We start from the raw sequence: 16,723 nt of genomic DNA, 5'->3' as shown, positions 1-16,723 counted from the left end.
TTGGGCAGTGATTGTTACTGTGCAGTGGGCGATATGTTGGGCCATGATGGTTTCTGTACAGTGGGAGTTATGTCTGACCGTGATGGTTACTGTACAGTGGGAGGTAAGTAGGGCTGTGACGGTTACTGCACAGTGGGAGGTATGTCGGGCCGTGATGTTTACTGTACAGTGGGAGCTATGTCGGGGTGTGATGGTTACTGTACAGTGGGAGCTATGTCGGGGTGTGATGGTTACTGTACAGTGGGAGATATGTCGCGGTGTAATGGTTACTGTACAGTGGTGGGTGTGTCGGGCCGTGAATGTTACTGTACAGTGGGAGGTATGTCGGGGCGTGATGGTTACTGTACAGTGGGAGGTTTGTCGGGGTGTGGTGGTTACTGTACAGTGGGAGATATGTCGGGGCGTGATGGTTACTGTACAGTGGGGGTTATGTCGTGCTGTGATGGTTACTGTACAGTGGAGTGTATGTCGGGCCATGATGGTTACTGTACAGTGGGAGGTGGGTCAGGTTGTGATGTTTACTGTACCGTGGGAGGTATGGCGGGCCATGATGGTTACTGTACAAGTGGAAGGTATGTAGGGCAGTGATGGTTACCGTACAGTGGGAGGTATGTCGGGATTTGATGGTTACTGTACAGTGGGAGGTATGCGTAGCCGTGCTAGTTACTGTACAGTTGGAGGTATGTCGGGGTGTGATGGTTACTGTACAGTGGGAGATATGTCGGTCTGTGATGTTTACTATACATTGGGGGTATGTCGGACTGTGATGGTTACTGTACAGTGGGAGATATGTCGAGCCGTCATGGATAGTGTACAGTGGGGGTTATGTCGGGCCATGATGGTTACTGTACAGTGGGAGGTGTGTCGGTGTGTGATTGTTACTGTACAGTGGGAGGTGTGTCGGGCCGTGAATGCTACTGTACAGTTGGAGGTATATCGGGCCGTGATGGTTACTGTACAGTGGGAGGTAAGTCGGGGTGTGATGGTTACTGTACAGTGGGAGGTATGACTGGCCGTGATGTTTACTGTACAGTGGGAGGTATGACTGGCCGTAATGGTTACTGTACCGTGAGCGGTGTGTCGTGTTGTGATGGTTATTGTACAGTGGGAGGTATGTCGGGGGGTGATGGTTACTTTACAGAAGGAGGTATGTTGGGCGGTGATGGTCAGTGTACAGTGAGTGGTGTGTCGGCCCATGATGATTACTGTACAGTGGGAGGTATGTCGGGCCGTGATGGCAACTGGACAGTGGGAGGTATGTCGGGGTGTTTTGGTTGCTGTACAGTCGAGGTAAGTCATGCCATGATGGTTACTGTACAGTGGGAGATATGTCGGTCTGTGATGGTTACTGTACAGTGGGTGGTATTTCGGGTATTGTTGATTATTGTACCGAGGGAGATATGTCGGGCCGTGATGGCAACTGTACAGTGGGAGGTATGTCGGGGTGTTTTGGTTGCTGTACTGTCGAGGTAAGTCATGCCATGATGGTTACTGTACAGTGGGAGATATGTCGGTCTGTGATGGTTACTGTACAGTGGGGGGTATGTCGGGCTGTGATGGTTACTGTACAGTGGGAGATATGTCGGGCCGTGATGGTTACTGTACAGTGGGAGGTATGTCGGCGTGTGATGGTTACTGTAGAGTGGGGGGTATGTCGGGCTGTGATGGTTACTGTACAGTGGGAGATATGTCGGGCCGTAATGGATACTGTACAGCGGGGGATATGTCGGGCCATGATGGTTACTGTACAGAGGGAGGTAAGTTGGGCGGTGATGGTTAGTGTACAGTGAGTGGTGTGTCGGGCCATGATGGTTCCTGTACAGTGGGAGGTATGTCTGGCCGTGATGGCTACTGTGCATTGGGAGATGTGTCAGGCCATGATGGTTACTGTACAGTGGGAGATATGTCGGGCCATGATGGTTGCCGTACAGTGGGCGTTATGTCGCACCATGATGTTTACTGTGCAGTGGGAGGTATGTTGGGCCGTGATGGCTACTGTACAGTGGGAGATATGTCGGGCCGTGATGGATACTCTACAGTGGGAGGTATGTTGGGCGGTGATTGTTACTGTGCAGTGGGAGATATGTTGGGCCATGATGGCTACTGTACAGTGGGAGGTATGTCGGACCGTGATGTTTACTGTACAGTGGGAGGTATTTAGGGCTGTGACGGTTACTGTACAGTGGGAGGTATGTCGGGCCGTGATATTTACTGTACAGTGGGAGCTATGTCGGGGTGTGATGGTTACTTTACAGTGGGAGGTGTGTCGGTGTGTGATTGTTACTGTACAGTGGGAGGTATGTCGGACCGTGATGGTTACTGTACAGTGGGAGGTAAGTCGGGGTGTGATGGTTACGGTACAGTGGGAGGTATGTTGGCCATGATGGTTACTGTACAGTGGGAGGTATGACTGGCCGTGATGTTTTCTGTACAGTGGGAGGTATGACTGGCTGTAATGGTTCCTGTACCGTGAGCGGTATGTCGTGTTGTGTTGGTTATTGTACATTGGGAGGTCTGTCGGGGGGTGATGGTTACTTTACAGAAGGAGGTATGTTGGGCGGTGATGGTCAGTGTACAGTGAGTGGTGTGTCGGCCCATGATGATTACTGTACAGTGGGAGGTATGTCGGGCCGTGATGGCAACTGTACAGTGGGAGGTATGTCGGGGTGTTTTGGTTGCTGTACAGTCTAGGTAAGTCATACCATGATGGTTACTGTACAGTGGGAGATATGTCGGTCTGTGATGGTTACTGTACAGTGGGAGGAATGTCGGGCCGTGATGGTTACTGTACAGTGGGAGGTATGTCGGCGTGTGATGGTTACAGTACCGTGGGTGGTATGGCGGGCCATGATGGCAACTGTACAGTGGGAGGTATGCCGGGCCATGATGGTTAGTGTACTGTGGGGGGTATGTTGGGCCATGATGGTTACTGTACAGTGGGAGATATGTCGGTCTGTGATGGCTACTGTACAGTGGGGGGTATGTCGGGCTGTGACGGTTACTGTACAGTGGGAGATAAATCGGGCCATGATGGATACTGTACAGTGGGGGGTATGTCGGGCCATGATGGTTACTGTACAGAGGGAGGTATGTTGGGCGGTGATGGTTAGTGTACAGTGAGTGGTGTGTCGGGCCATGATGGTTCCTGTACAGTGGGAGGTGTCTGGCCGTGATGGCTACTGTGCATTGGGAGGTGTGTCAGGCCATGATGGTTACTGTACAGTGGGAGATATGTCGGACCGTAATGGTTACTGTCCAGTGGGAGTTATGTCGGACCGTGATGGTTACTGTACAGTGGGAGGTATGTAGGGCTGTGACTATTACTGTACAGTGGGAGGTATGTCGGGCCGTGATGGTTACTGTACAGTGGGAGCTATGTCGGGGTGTGAAAGTTACTTTACAGCGGGAGATATGTAGGGCCGTGATGGTTACTGTACAGTGTGAGGTATGTCGGCGTGTGATGGTTACTGTACAGTGGGAGATATGTCGGGGCGTGATGGTTACTGTACAGTGGGAGGTATGTCAGGTTGTGATGGTTACTGTACCGTGGGAGGTATGGCGGGCCATGATGGTTACTGTACAAGTGGAAGGTATGTAGTGCAGTGATGGTTACTGTACAGTGGGAGGTGTGTCGGTGTGTGATTGTTACTGTACAGTGGGAGTTGTGTCGGGCCGTGAATGTTACTGTACAGTTGGAGATATGTTGGCCATGATGGTTACCGTACAGTGGGAGGTATGACTGGTTGTGATGTTTACTGTACAGTGGGAGGTATGACTGGCCGTAATGCTTACTATACCGTGAGCGGTATGTCGGGTTGTGATGGTTATTGTACAGTGGGAGGTATGTCGGGGGGTGATGGTTACTTTACAGAAGAAGGTATGTTGAGCGGTGATGGTCAGTGTACAGTGAGTGGTGTGTCGGCCCATGATGATTACTGTACAGTGGGAGGTATGTCGGGCCGTGATGGCAACTGTACAGTGGGAGGTATATCGGGAAGCTTTGGTTGCTGTACAGTCGAGGTAAGTCATGCCATGATGGTTACTGTACAGTGGGAGATATGTCGGTCTGTGATGGTTACTGTACAGTGGGAGGAATGTCGGGCCGTGATGGTTACTGTAAAGAGGGAGGTATGTTGGGGTGTGATGGTTACTGTACAGTTGAAGATATGTCGGAGTGTGATGGTTACTGTACAGTGGGAGGTATGTCGGGGTCTGACGGTTACTATACAGTGGGAGGAATGTCGGGCCGTGATGGTTACTGTACAGTGGCAGATATGTCGGGCCATGATGGTTACCGTACAGTGGGAGGTATGTCGGCGTGTGATGGTTACAGTACAGTGGGGGGTATGTCGGGCCGTGATGGATACTGTACAGTGGGGGGTATGTCGGGCCATGATGGTTACTGTACAGAGGGAGGTATGTTGGGTGGTGATGCTTAGTGTGATTGAGTGGTGTGTCGGGCCATGATGGTTCCTGTACTTTGGGAGGTATGTCTGGCCGTGATGGCTACTGTGCATTGGGAGGTGTGTCAGGCCATGGTGGTTACTGTACAGTGGGATATATGTCGGGGTGTGGTGGTTACTGTACAGTGGGAGATATGTCGGGGCGTGATGGTTACTGTACAGTGGGGGTTATGTCGTGCTGTGATGGTTACTGTACAGTGGAGTGTATGTCGGGCCATGATGGTTACTGTACAGTGGGAGGTGGGTCAGGTTGTGATGGTTACTGTACCGTGGGAGGTATGGCGGGCCATGATGGTTACTGTACAAGTGGAAGGTATGTAGGGCAGTGATGGTTACCGTACAGTGGGAGGTATGTCGGGATTTGATGGTTACTGTACAGTGGGAGGTATGCGTAGCCGTGCTAGTTACTGTACAGTTGGAGGTATGTCGGGGTGTGATGGTTACTGTACAGTGGGAGATATGTCGGTCTGTGATGTTTACTATACATTGGGGGTATGTCGGACTGTGATGGTTACTGTACAGTGGGAGATATGTCGAGCCGTCATGGATAGTGTACAGTGGGGGTTATGTCGGGCCATGATGGTTACTGTACAGTGGGAGGTGTGTCGGAATGTGATTGTTACTGTACAGTGGGAGGTGTGTCGGGCCGTGAATGCTACTGTACAGTTGGAGGTATATCGGGCCGTGATGGTTACTGTACAGTGGGAGGTAAGTCGGGGTGTGATGGTTACTGTACAGTGGGAGGTATGACTGGCCGTGATGTTTACTGTACAGTGGGAGGTATGACTGGCCGTAATGGTTACTGTACCGTGAGCGGTGTGTCGTGTTGTGATGGTTATTGTACAGTGGGAGGTATGTCGGGGGGTGATGGTTACTTTACAGAAGGAGGTATGTTGGGCGGTGATGGTCAGTGTACAGTGAGTGGTGTGTCGGCCCATGATGATTACTGTACAGTGGGAGGTATGTCGGGCCGTAATGGCAACTGGACAGTGGGAGGTATGTCGGGGTGTTTTGGTTGCTGTACAGTCGAGGTAAGTCATGCCATGATGGTTACTGTACAGTGGGAGATATGTCGGTCTGTGATGGTTACTGTACAGTGGGTGGTATTTCGGGTATTGTTGATTATTGTACCGAGGGAGATATGTCGGGCCGTGATGGTTACTGTACAGTGGGAGGAATGTCGGGCCGTGATGGTTACTGAAAAGAGGTAGGTATGTTGGGGTGTGATGGTTACTGTACAGTTGAAGGTAATGTCCGAGTGTGATGGTTACTGTACAGTGGGAGGTATGTCGGGGTGTGACGGTTACTGAACAGTGGGCGGTATGTCGGGCCGTGATGGTTACTGTACAGTGGGAGGTATGTCGGGCCGTGATGGTTACTGTACAGTGGGAGATATGTCGGGCCGTGATGGTTACTGTACAGTGGGAGGTATGTCGGCGTGTGATGGTTACAGTACCGCGGGTGGTATGGCGGGCCATGATGGTGACTGTACAGTGGGAGGTATGTCGGGCCATGATGGCTACTGTACAGTGGGAGGTATGTCGGGCCATGATGGTTAGTATTCTGTGGGGGGTATGTCGGGCCATGATGGTTACTGTATAGTGGGAGATATGTCGGTCTGTGATGGTTACTGTACAGTGGGGAGTATGTCGGGCCGTGATGGATACTGTACAGTGGGGGGTATGTCGGGCCATGATGGTTACTGTACAGAGGGAGGTATGTTGGGCGGTGATGGTTAGTGTACAGTGTGTGGTGTGTCGGGCCATGATGGTTCCTGTACAGTGGGAGGTATGTCTGGCCGTGATGGCTACTGTGCATTGGGAGGTGTGTCAGGCCATGATGGTTACTGTACAGTGGGAGATATGTCGGACCATGATGGTTGCCGTACAGTGGGCGTTATGTCACACCATGATGTTTACTGTGCAGTGGGAAGTATGTTGGGCCGTGATGGCTACTGTACAGTGGGAGGTATGTCGGGCCATGATGGTTACTGTACAGTGGGAGGTATGGCTGGCCGTGATCTTTACTGTACAGTGGGAGGTATGACTGGCCGTAATGGTTACTGTACCGTGAGCGGTATGTCGGGTTGTGATGGTTATTGTACAGTGGGAGGTATGTCGGGGGGTGATGGTTACTTTACAGAAGGAGGTATGTTGCACGGTCCTGGTCAGTGTACAGTGAGTGGTGTGTCGGCCCATGATGATTACTGTACAGTGGGAGGTATGTCGGGTCGTGAAGGCAACTGTACAGTGGGAGGTATGTCGGGGTGTTTTGGTTGCTGTACAGTCGAGGTAAGTCATGCCATGATGGTTACTGTACAGTGGGAGATATGTCGGTCTGTGATGGTTACTGTATAGTGGGTAGTATGTCGGGTATTGATGATTATTGTACCGAGGGAGATATTTCGGGCCGTGATGGTTACTGTACAGTGGGAGGTATGTCGGGCCGTGATGGTTACTGTACAGTGGGAGGTATGACTGACCGTGATCTTTACTGTACAGTGGGAGGTATGACTGGCCGTGATGGTTACTGTACAGTGGGAGGTATGTCGGGTTGTGATGGTTATTGTACAGTGGGAGGTATGTCGGGGGGTGATGGTTACTTTACAGGAGGTATGTTGGGCGGTAATGGTCAGTGTACAGTGAGTGGTGTGTCGGCCCATGATGATTACTGTACAGTGGGAGGTATGTCGGGGTGTTTTGGTTGGTGTACAGTCGAGGTAAGTCATGCCATGATGGTTACTGTACAGTGGGAGATATGTCGGTCTGTGATGGTTACTGTATAGTGGGTAGTATGTCGGGTATTGATGATTATTGTACCGAGGTAGATATGTCGGGCCGTGAAGGTTACTGTACAGTGGGAGGAATGTCGGGCCGTGATGGTTACTGAAAAAAGGGAGGTATGTTGGGGTGTGATGGTTACTGTACAGTTGAAGGTAATGTCCGAGTGTGATGGTTACTGTACAGTGGGAGGTATGTCGGGGTGTGACGGTTACTGTACAGTGGGAGGTATGTCGGGCCGTGATGGTTACTGTAAAGTGGGAGGTATGTCGGGGTGTGACGGTTACTGTACAGTCGGAGGTATGTCGGGACGTGATGGTTACTGTACAGTGGGAGATATGTCGGGCCGTGATGGTTACTGTACAGTGGGAGGTATGTCAGCGTGTGATGGTTACAGTACCGTGGGTGGTATGGCGGGCCATGATGGTGACTGTACAGTGGGAGGTATGTCGGGCCATGATGGCTTCTGTACAGTGGGAGGTATGTCGGGCCATGATGGTTACTGTACAGTGGGAGATATGTCGGTCTGTGATGGTTACAGTACAGTGGGGGGTATGTCGGGCCATGTTGGTTACTGTACAGAGGGAGGTATGTTGGGCGGTGATGGTTAGTGTACAGTGAGTGGTGTGTCGGGCCATGATGGTTCCTGTACAGTGGGAGGTATGTCTGGCCGTGATGGCTACTGTGCATTGGGAGGTGGGTCAGGCCATGATGGTTACTGTACAGTGGGAGATATTTCGGACCATGATGGTTGCCGTACAGTGGGCGTTATGTCACACCATGATGTTTACTGTGCAGTGGGAGGTATGTTGGGCCGTGATGGCTACTGTACAGTGGGAGATATGTCGGGCCGTGATGGATACTCTACAGTGGGAGGTATGTTGGGCGGTGATTGTTACTGTGTAGTGGGAGATATGTTGTGCCATGATGGTTACTGTACAGTGGGAGTTATGTCGGACCGTGATGGTTACTGTACAGTGGGAGGTACGTAGGGCTGTGACGGTTACTGTACAGTCGGAGGTATGTCGGGCCATGATGTTTACTGTACAGTGGGAGCTATGTCGGCGTGTGATGGTTACTGTACAGTGGGAGATACGTGGGGCCGTGATGGTTACTGTGCAGTGGGAGGTATGTCGCGGTGTGATGGTATCTGTACAGTGGAGGTGTGTCGGGCCGTGAATGTTACTGTACAGTGGGAGGTATGTCGGGGTGTGATGGTTACTGTGCAGTGGAAGGTTTGTCGGGGTGTGGTGGTTACTGTACAGTGGGAGATATGTCGGGCTGTGGTGGTTACTGTACAGTGGGAGGTATGTCGGGCTGTGGTGGTTACTGTACAGTGGGAGGTAAGTCGGGCTGTGGTGGTTACTGTACAGTGGGAGGTATGTCGGGCTTTGGTGGTTACTGTACAGTGGGAGGTATGTCGGGCTGTGGTGGTTACTGTACAGTGGGAGGTAAGTCGGGCTGTGGTGGTTACTGTACAGTGGGAGGTAGGTCGGGGTGTGGTGGTTACTGTACAGTGGAAGGTTTGTCGGGGTGTGGTGGGTACTGTACAATGGGAGGTATGTCGGGCTGTGGTGGTTACTGTACAGTGGGAGGTATGTCGGGGTGTGGTGGTTACTGTGCAGTGGAAGGTTTGTCGGGCTGTGATGGTTACTCTACAGTGGGGGGTATGTCGGGCTGTGATGGTTACTGTACAAGTGGAAGGTATGTAGTGCAGTGATGGTTACTGTGCATTGGGAGGTATGTCGGGCCATGATCGTTACTGTACAGTGGGAGGTGTGTCGGTGTGTGATTGTTACTGTACAGTGGGTTGTATGTCGGGTATTGATGATTATTGTACCGAGGGAGATATGTCGGGCCGCGACGGTTACTGTACCGTGGGATGTATGTCGGGCCTTGATGTTTACTGTACAGTGGGAGGTATGTCGGCGTGTGATGGTTACTGTACAGTGGGAGGTATGTCGGCGTGTGATGGTTACAGTACCGTGGGTGGTATGGCGGGCCATGTTGGTGACTGTACAGTGGGAGGAATGTCGTGCCATGATGGTTACTGTACAGTGGGAGGTATGTCGGGCCATGATGGTTAGTGCACTGTGGGGGGTATGTCAGGCCATGATGGTTACTGTACAGTGGGAGATATTTCGGTCTGTGATTGTTACTGTACAGTGGGGGGTATGTCGGGCTGTGATGGTTACTGTACAGTGGGAGATATGTCGTGCCATGAAGGATACTGCACAGTGGGGGGTATGCTGGGCCATGATGTTTACTGTACAGAGGGAGGTATGTTGGGCGGTGATGGTTAGTGTACAGTGAGTGGTGTGTCAGGCCATGATGGTTCCTGTACAGTGGGAGGTATATCTGGCCGTGATGGCTACTGTGCATTGGGAGGTGTGTCAGGCCATGATGGTTACTGTACAGTGGGAGATATGTCGGACCATGATGGTTGCCGTACAGTGGGCGTTATGTCGCACCATGATGTTTACTGTGCAGTGGGAGGTATGTTGGGCCGTGATGGCTACTGTACAGTGGGAGATATGTCGGGCCGTGATGGATACTCTACAGTGGGAGGTATGTTGGGCGGTGATTGTTACTGTGCAGTGGGAGATATGTTGGGCCATGATGGTTACTGTACAGTGGGAGGTATGTGGGACCATGATGGTTACTGTAGAGTGGGAGGTATGTAGGCCTGTGACGGTTACTGTACAGTGGGAGCTATGTCGGGGTGTGATGGTTACTTTACAGTGGGAGGTGTGTCGGTGTGTGATTGTTACTGTACAGTGGGAGGTGTGTCGGGCAGTGAATGTTACTGTACAGTTGGAGGTATATCGGGCCGTGATGGTTACTGTACAGTGGGAGGTAAGTCGGGGTGTGATGGTTACGGTACAGTGGGAGGTATGTTGGCCATGATGGTTACTGTACAGTGGCAGGTATGAATGGCCGTGATGTTTACTGCACAGTGGGAGGTATGACTGGCCGTAATGGTTACTGTACCGTGAGCGGTATGTCGGGTTGTGATGGTTTTTGTACAGTGTGAGGTATATCGGGGCGTGATGGTTACTTTACAGAAGGAGGTATGTTGGGCGGTGATGGTCAGTGTACAGTGAGTGGTGTGTCGGCCCATGATGATTACTGTACAGTGGGAGGTATGTCGGGCCGCGATGGCAACTGTACAGTGGGAAGTATGTCGGGGTGTTTTGGTTGCTGTACAGTCGAGGTAAGTCATGCCATGATGGTTACGGTACAGTGGCAGATATGTCGGTCTGTGATGGTTACTGTATAGTGGGTAGTATGTCGGGTATTGATGATTATTGAACCGAGGGAGATATTTCGGGCCGTGATGGTTACTGTACAGTGGGAGGAATGTCGGGCCGTGATGGTTACTGAAAAGAGGTAGGTATGTTGGGGTGTGATGGTTACTGTACAGTTAAAGGTAATGTCCGAGTGTGATGGTTACTGTACCTTTGGAGGTATGTCGGGCCGTGATGGTTACTGTACAGTGGGAGGTATGTCGGGCCGTGATGGTTACTGTACAGTGGGAGGTATGTCGGCGTGTGATGGTTACAGTACCGTGGGTGGTATGGCGGGCCATGATGGTGACTGTAAAGTGGGAGGTATGTCGGGCCATGATGGCTACTGTACAGTGGGAGATATGTCGGGCCATGATGGTTAGTGTACTGTGGGGGGTATGTCGGGCCATGATGGTTACTGTACAGTGGGAGATATGTCGGTCTGTGATGGTTACAGTACAGTGGGGGGTATGTCGGGCCGTGATGGATACTGTACAGTGGGGGGTATGTCGGGCCATGATGGTTACTGTACAGAGGGAGGTATGTTGGGCGGTGATGGTTAGTGTACAGTGAGTGGTGTGTCGGGCCATGATGATTCCTGTACAGTGGGAGGTATGTCTGGCCGTGATGGCTACTGTACAGTGGGAGGTATGTCGGGCCATGATGGTTAGTGTACTGTGGGGGGTATGTCGGGCCATGGTGGTTACTGTACAGTGGGAGATATGTCGGTCTGTGATGGTTACAGTACAGTGGGGGGTATGTCGGGCCGTGATGGATACTGTACAGTGGGGGGTATGTCGGGCCATGATGGTTACTGTACAGAGGGAGGTATGTTGGGCGGTGATGGTTAGTGTACAGTGAGTGGTGTGTCGGGCCATGATGATTCCTGTACAGTGGGAGGTATGTCTGGCCGTGATGGCTACTGTGCATTGGGAGGTGTGTCAGGCCATGATGGTTACTGTACAGTGGGAGATATGTCGGACCATGATGGTTGCCGTACAGTGGGCGTTGTGTCACACCATGATGTTTACTGTGCAGTGGGAGGTAGGTTGGGCCGTGATGGCTACTGTACAGTGGGAGATATGTCCGGCCGTGATGGATACTCTACAGTGGGAGGTATGTTGGGCGGTGATTGTTACTGTGTAGTGGGAGATATGTTGGGCCATGGTGGTTACTGTACAGTGGGAGTTATGTCGGACCGTGATGGTTACTGTACAGTGGGAGGTACGTAGGGCTGTGACGGTTACTGTACAGTGGGAGATATGTAAGGCCGTGATGGTGACTGTACAGTGGGAGGTATGTCGCGGTGTGATTGTATCTGTACAGTGGTGGTGTGTCGGGCCGTGAATGTTACTTTACAGTGGGAGGAATGTCGGGCCGTGATGGTTACTGAAAAGAGGTAGGTATGTTGGGGTGTGATGGTTACTGTACAGTTGAAGGTAATGTCCGAGTGTGATGGTTACTGTACCTTTGGAGGTATGTCGGGCCGTGATGGTTACTGTACAGTGGGAGGTATGTCGGGCCGTGATGGTTACTGTACAGTGGGAGGTATGTCGGCGTGTGATGGTTACAGTACCGTGGGTGGTATGGCGGGCCATGATGGTGACTGTAAAGTGGGAGGTATGTCGGGCCATGATGGCTACTGTACAGTGGGAGGTATGTCGGGCCATGATGGTTAGTGTACTGTGGGGGGTATGTCGGGCCATGATGGTTACTGTACAGTGGGAGATATGTCGGTCTGTGATGGTTACAGTACAGTGGGGGGTATGTCGGGCCGTGATGGATACTGTACAGTGGGGGGTATGTCGGGCCATGATGGTTACTGTACAGAGGGAGGTATGTTGGGCGGTGATGGTTAGTGTACAGTGAGTGGTGTGTCGGGCCATGATGATTCCTGTACAGTGGGAGGTATGTCTGGCCGTGATGGCTACTGTACAGTGGGAGGTATGTCGGGCCATGATGGTTAGTGTACTGTGGGGGGTATGTCGGGCCATGATGGTTACTGTACAGTGGGAGATATGTCGGTCTGTGATGGTTACAGTACAGTGGGGGGTATGTCGGGCCGTGATGGATACTGTACAGTGGGGGGTATGTCGGGCCATGATGGTTACTGTACAGAGGGAGGTATGTTGGGCGGTGATGGTTAGTGTACAGTGAGTGGTGTGTCGGGCCATGATGATTCCTGTACAGTGGGAGGTATGTCTGGCCGTGATGGCTACTGTGCATTGGGAGGTGTGTCAGGCCATGATGGTTACTGTACAGTGGGAGATATGTCGGACCATGATGGTTGCCGTACAGTGGGCGTTGTGTCACACCATGATGTTTACTGTGCAGTGGGAGGTAGGTTGGGCCGTGATGGCTACTGTACAGTGGGAGATATGTCCGGCCGTGATGGATACTCTACAGTGGGAGGTATGTTGGGCGGTGATTGTTACTGTGTAGTGGGAGATATGTTGGGCCATGGTGGTTACTGTACAGTGGGAGTTATGTCGGACCGTGATGGTTACTGTACAGTGGGAGGTACGTAGGGCTGTGACGGTTACTGTACAGTGGGAGATATGTAAGGCCGTGATGGTGACTGTACAGTGGGAGGTATGTCGCGGTGTGATTGTATCTGTACAGTGGTGGTGTGTCGGGCCGTGAATGTTACTTTACAGTGGGAGGAATGTCGGGCCGTGATGGTTACTGAAAAGAGGTAGGTATGTTGGGGTGTGATGGTTACTGTACAGTTGAAGGTAATGTCCGAGTGTGATGGTTACTGTACCTTTGGAGGTATGTCGGGCCGTGATGGTTACTGTACAGTGGGAGGTATGTCGGGCCGTGATGGTTACTGTACAGTGGGAGGTATGTCGGCGTGTGATGGTTACAGTACCGTGGGTGGTATGGCGGGCCATGATGGTGACTGTAAAGTGGGAGGTATGTCGGGCCATGATGGCTACTGTACAGTGGGAGGTATGTCGGGCCATGATGGTTAGTGTACTGTGGGGGGTATGTCGGGCCATGATGGTTACTGTACAGTGGGAGATATGTCGGTCTGTGATGGTTACAGTACAGTGGGGGGTATGTCGGGCCGTGATGGATACTGTACAGTGGGGGGTATGTCGGGCCATGATGGTTACTGTACAGAGGGAGGTATGTTGGGCGGTGATGGTTAGTGTACAGTGAGTGGTGTGTCGGGCCATGATGATTCCTGTACAGTGGGAGGTATGTCTGGCCGTGATGGCTACTGTACAGTGGGAGGTATGTCGGGCCATGATGGTTAGTGTACTGTGGGGGGTATGTCGGGCCATGATGGTTACTGTACAGTGGGAGATATGTCGGTCTGTGATGGTTACAGTACAGTGGGGGGTATGTCGGGCCGTGATGGATACTGTACAGTGGGGGGTATGTCGGGCCATGATGGTTACTGTACAGAGGGAGGTATGTTGGGCGGTGATGGTTAGTGTACAGTGAGTGGTGTGTCGGGCCATGATGATTCCTGTACAGTGGGAGGTATGTCTGGCCGTGATGGCTACTGTGCATTGGGAGGTGTGTCAGGCCATGATGGTTACTGTACAGTGGGAGATATGTCGGACCATGATGGTTGCCGTACAGTGGGCGTTGTGTCACACCATGATGTTTACTGTGCAGTGGGAGGTAGGTTGGGCCGTGATGGCTACTGTACAGTGGGAGATATGTCCGGCCGTGATGGATACTCTACAGTGGGAGGTATGTTGGGCGGTGATTGTTACTGTGTAGTGGGAGATATGTTGGGCCATGGTGGTTACTGTACAGTGGGAGTTATGTCGGACCGTGATGGTTACTGTACAGTGGGAGGTACGTAGGGCTGTGACGGTTACTGTACAGTGGGAGATATGTAAGGCCGTGATGGTGACTGTACAGTGGGAGGTATGTCGCGGTGTGATTGTATCTGTACAGTGGTGGTGTGTCGGGCCGTGAATGTTACTTTACAGTGGGAGGTATGTCGGGGTGTGGTGGTTACTGTGCAGTGGAAGGTTTGTCGGGGTGTGGTGGTTACTGTGCAGTGGAAGGTTTGTCGGGGTGTGGTGGTTACTTTACATTGTGGGGTATGTCGGGCCGTGATGGTTACTGTGCAGTGGGAGGTATGTCGGGCTGTGGTGGTTATCGTACAGTGGGAGATAAGCCGGGGCGTGATGGTTACTGTACACTGGGAGGTATGTCGGGCTGTGATGGTTACTCTACAGTGGGGGGTATGTCGAGCTGTGATGGTTACTGTACAGTGGGGGGTATGTCGGGCTGTGATGGTTACTGTACAGTAGGGGGTATGTCGGGGTGTGATGGTTACTGTACAGTGGGAGATATGTAGGGCCGTGATGTTGACTGTACCGTGGGAGGTATGGCGGTCCATGATGGTTACTGTACAAGTGGAAGGTATGTCGGGCCATGATCGTTACTGTACAGTGGGAGGTGTGTCGGTGGGTGATTGTAACTGCACAGTGGGTGGTATGTCGGGTATTGATGATTATTGTACCGAGGGAGATATGTCGGGCCGTGATGGTTACTGTACAGTGGGAGGAATGTCGGGCGGTGATGGTTACTGTATAGAGGGAGGTATGTTGGGGTGTGTTGGTGACTGTAGAGTTGAAGATATGTTGGAGTGTGATGGTTACTGTACAGTGGGAGTTATGTCGGGGTGTGACGGTTACTGTACAGTGGGATGTATGCCGGGCCTTGATGGTTACTGTACAGTGGGAGATATGTCGGGCCGTGATGGTTACTGTACAGTGGGAGGTATGTCGGCGTGTGATGGTTACAGTACCGTGGGTGGTATGGCGGGCCATGATGGTGACTGTACAGTGGGAGGAATGTCGGGCCATGATGGTTACTGTACAGTGGGAGGTATGTCGGGCCACGATGGTTAGTGCACTGTGGGGGGTATGTCAGGCCATGATGGTTACTGTACAGTGGGAGATATGTCGGTCTGTGATGGTTACTGTACAGTGGGGGGTATGTCGGGCTGCGATGGTTACTGTACAGTGGGAGATATGTCGTGCCATGATGGATACTGTACAGTGGGGGGTATGCCGGGCCATGATGGTTACTGTACAGAGGGAGGTATGTTGGGCGGTGATGGTTAGTGTACAGTGAGTGGTGTGTCGGGCCATGATGGTTCCTGTACAGTGGGAGGTATGTCTGGCCGTGATGGCTACTGTGCATTTGGAGGTGTGTCAGGCCATGATGGTTACTGTACAGTGGGAGATATGTCGGACCATGATGGTTGCCATACAGTGGGCGTTATGTCGCACCATGATGTTTACTGTTCAGTGGGAGGTATGTTGGGCTGTGATGGCTACTGTACAGTGGGAGATATGTCGGGCCGTGATGGATACTCTACAGTGGGAGGTATGTTTGGCGGTGATTGTTACTGTGCAGTGGGAGATATGTTGGGCCATGATGGTTACTGTACAGTGGGAGGTATGTGGGACCATGATGGTTACTGTACAGTGGGAGGTATGTAGGGCTGTGACGGTTACTGTACAGTGGGAGCTATGTCGGGGTGTGATGGTTACTTTACAGTGGGAGGTGTGTCGGTGTGTGATTGTTACTGTACAGTGGGAGATATGTCGGACCATGATGGTTGCCGTACAGTGGGCGTTATGTCGCACCATGATGTTTACTGTTCAGTGGGAGGTATGTTGGGCTGTGATGGCGGTCAGTGAATGTTACTGTACAGTTGGAGGTATATCGGTCCGTGATGGTTACTGTACAGTGGGAGGTAAGTCGGGGTGTGATGGTTACGGTACAGTGGGAGGTATGTTGGCCATGATGGTTACTGTACAGTGGGAGGTATGACTGGCCGTTATGTTTACTGTACAGTGGGAGGTATGACTGGCCGTAATGGTTACTGTACCGTGAGCGGTATGTCGGGTTGTGATAGTTATTGTACAGTGGGAGGTATGTCGGGGGGTGATGGTTACTTTACAGAAGGAGGTATGTTGGGCGGTGATGGTCAGTGTACAGTGAGTGGTGTGTCGGCCCATGATGATTACTGTACAGTGGGAGGTATGTCGGGCCGTGATGGCAACTGTACAGTGGGAGGTATGTCGGGGTGTTTTGGTTGCTGTACAGTCGAGGTAAGTCATGCCATGATGGTTACTGTACAGTGGGAGAGATGTCAGTCTGTGATAGTTACTGTACAGTGGGAGGAATGTCGGGCCGTGATGGTTACTGT

The sequence above is a fragment of the Chiloscyllium punctatum genome, chromosome 27 (assembly GCF_047496795.1).
Source record: "Chiloscyllium punctatum isolate Juve2018m chromosome 27, sChiPun1.3, whole genome shotgun sequence".
Classification (NCBI taxonomy): domain Eukaryota; kingdom Metazoa; phylum Chordata; class Chondrichthyes; order Orectolobiformes; family Hemiscylliidae; genus Chiloscyllium; species Chiloscyllium punctatum.
This window is presented reverse-complemented; position numbering follows the sequence as displayed.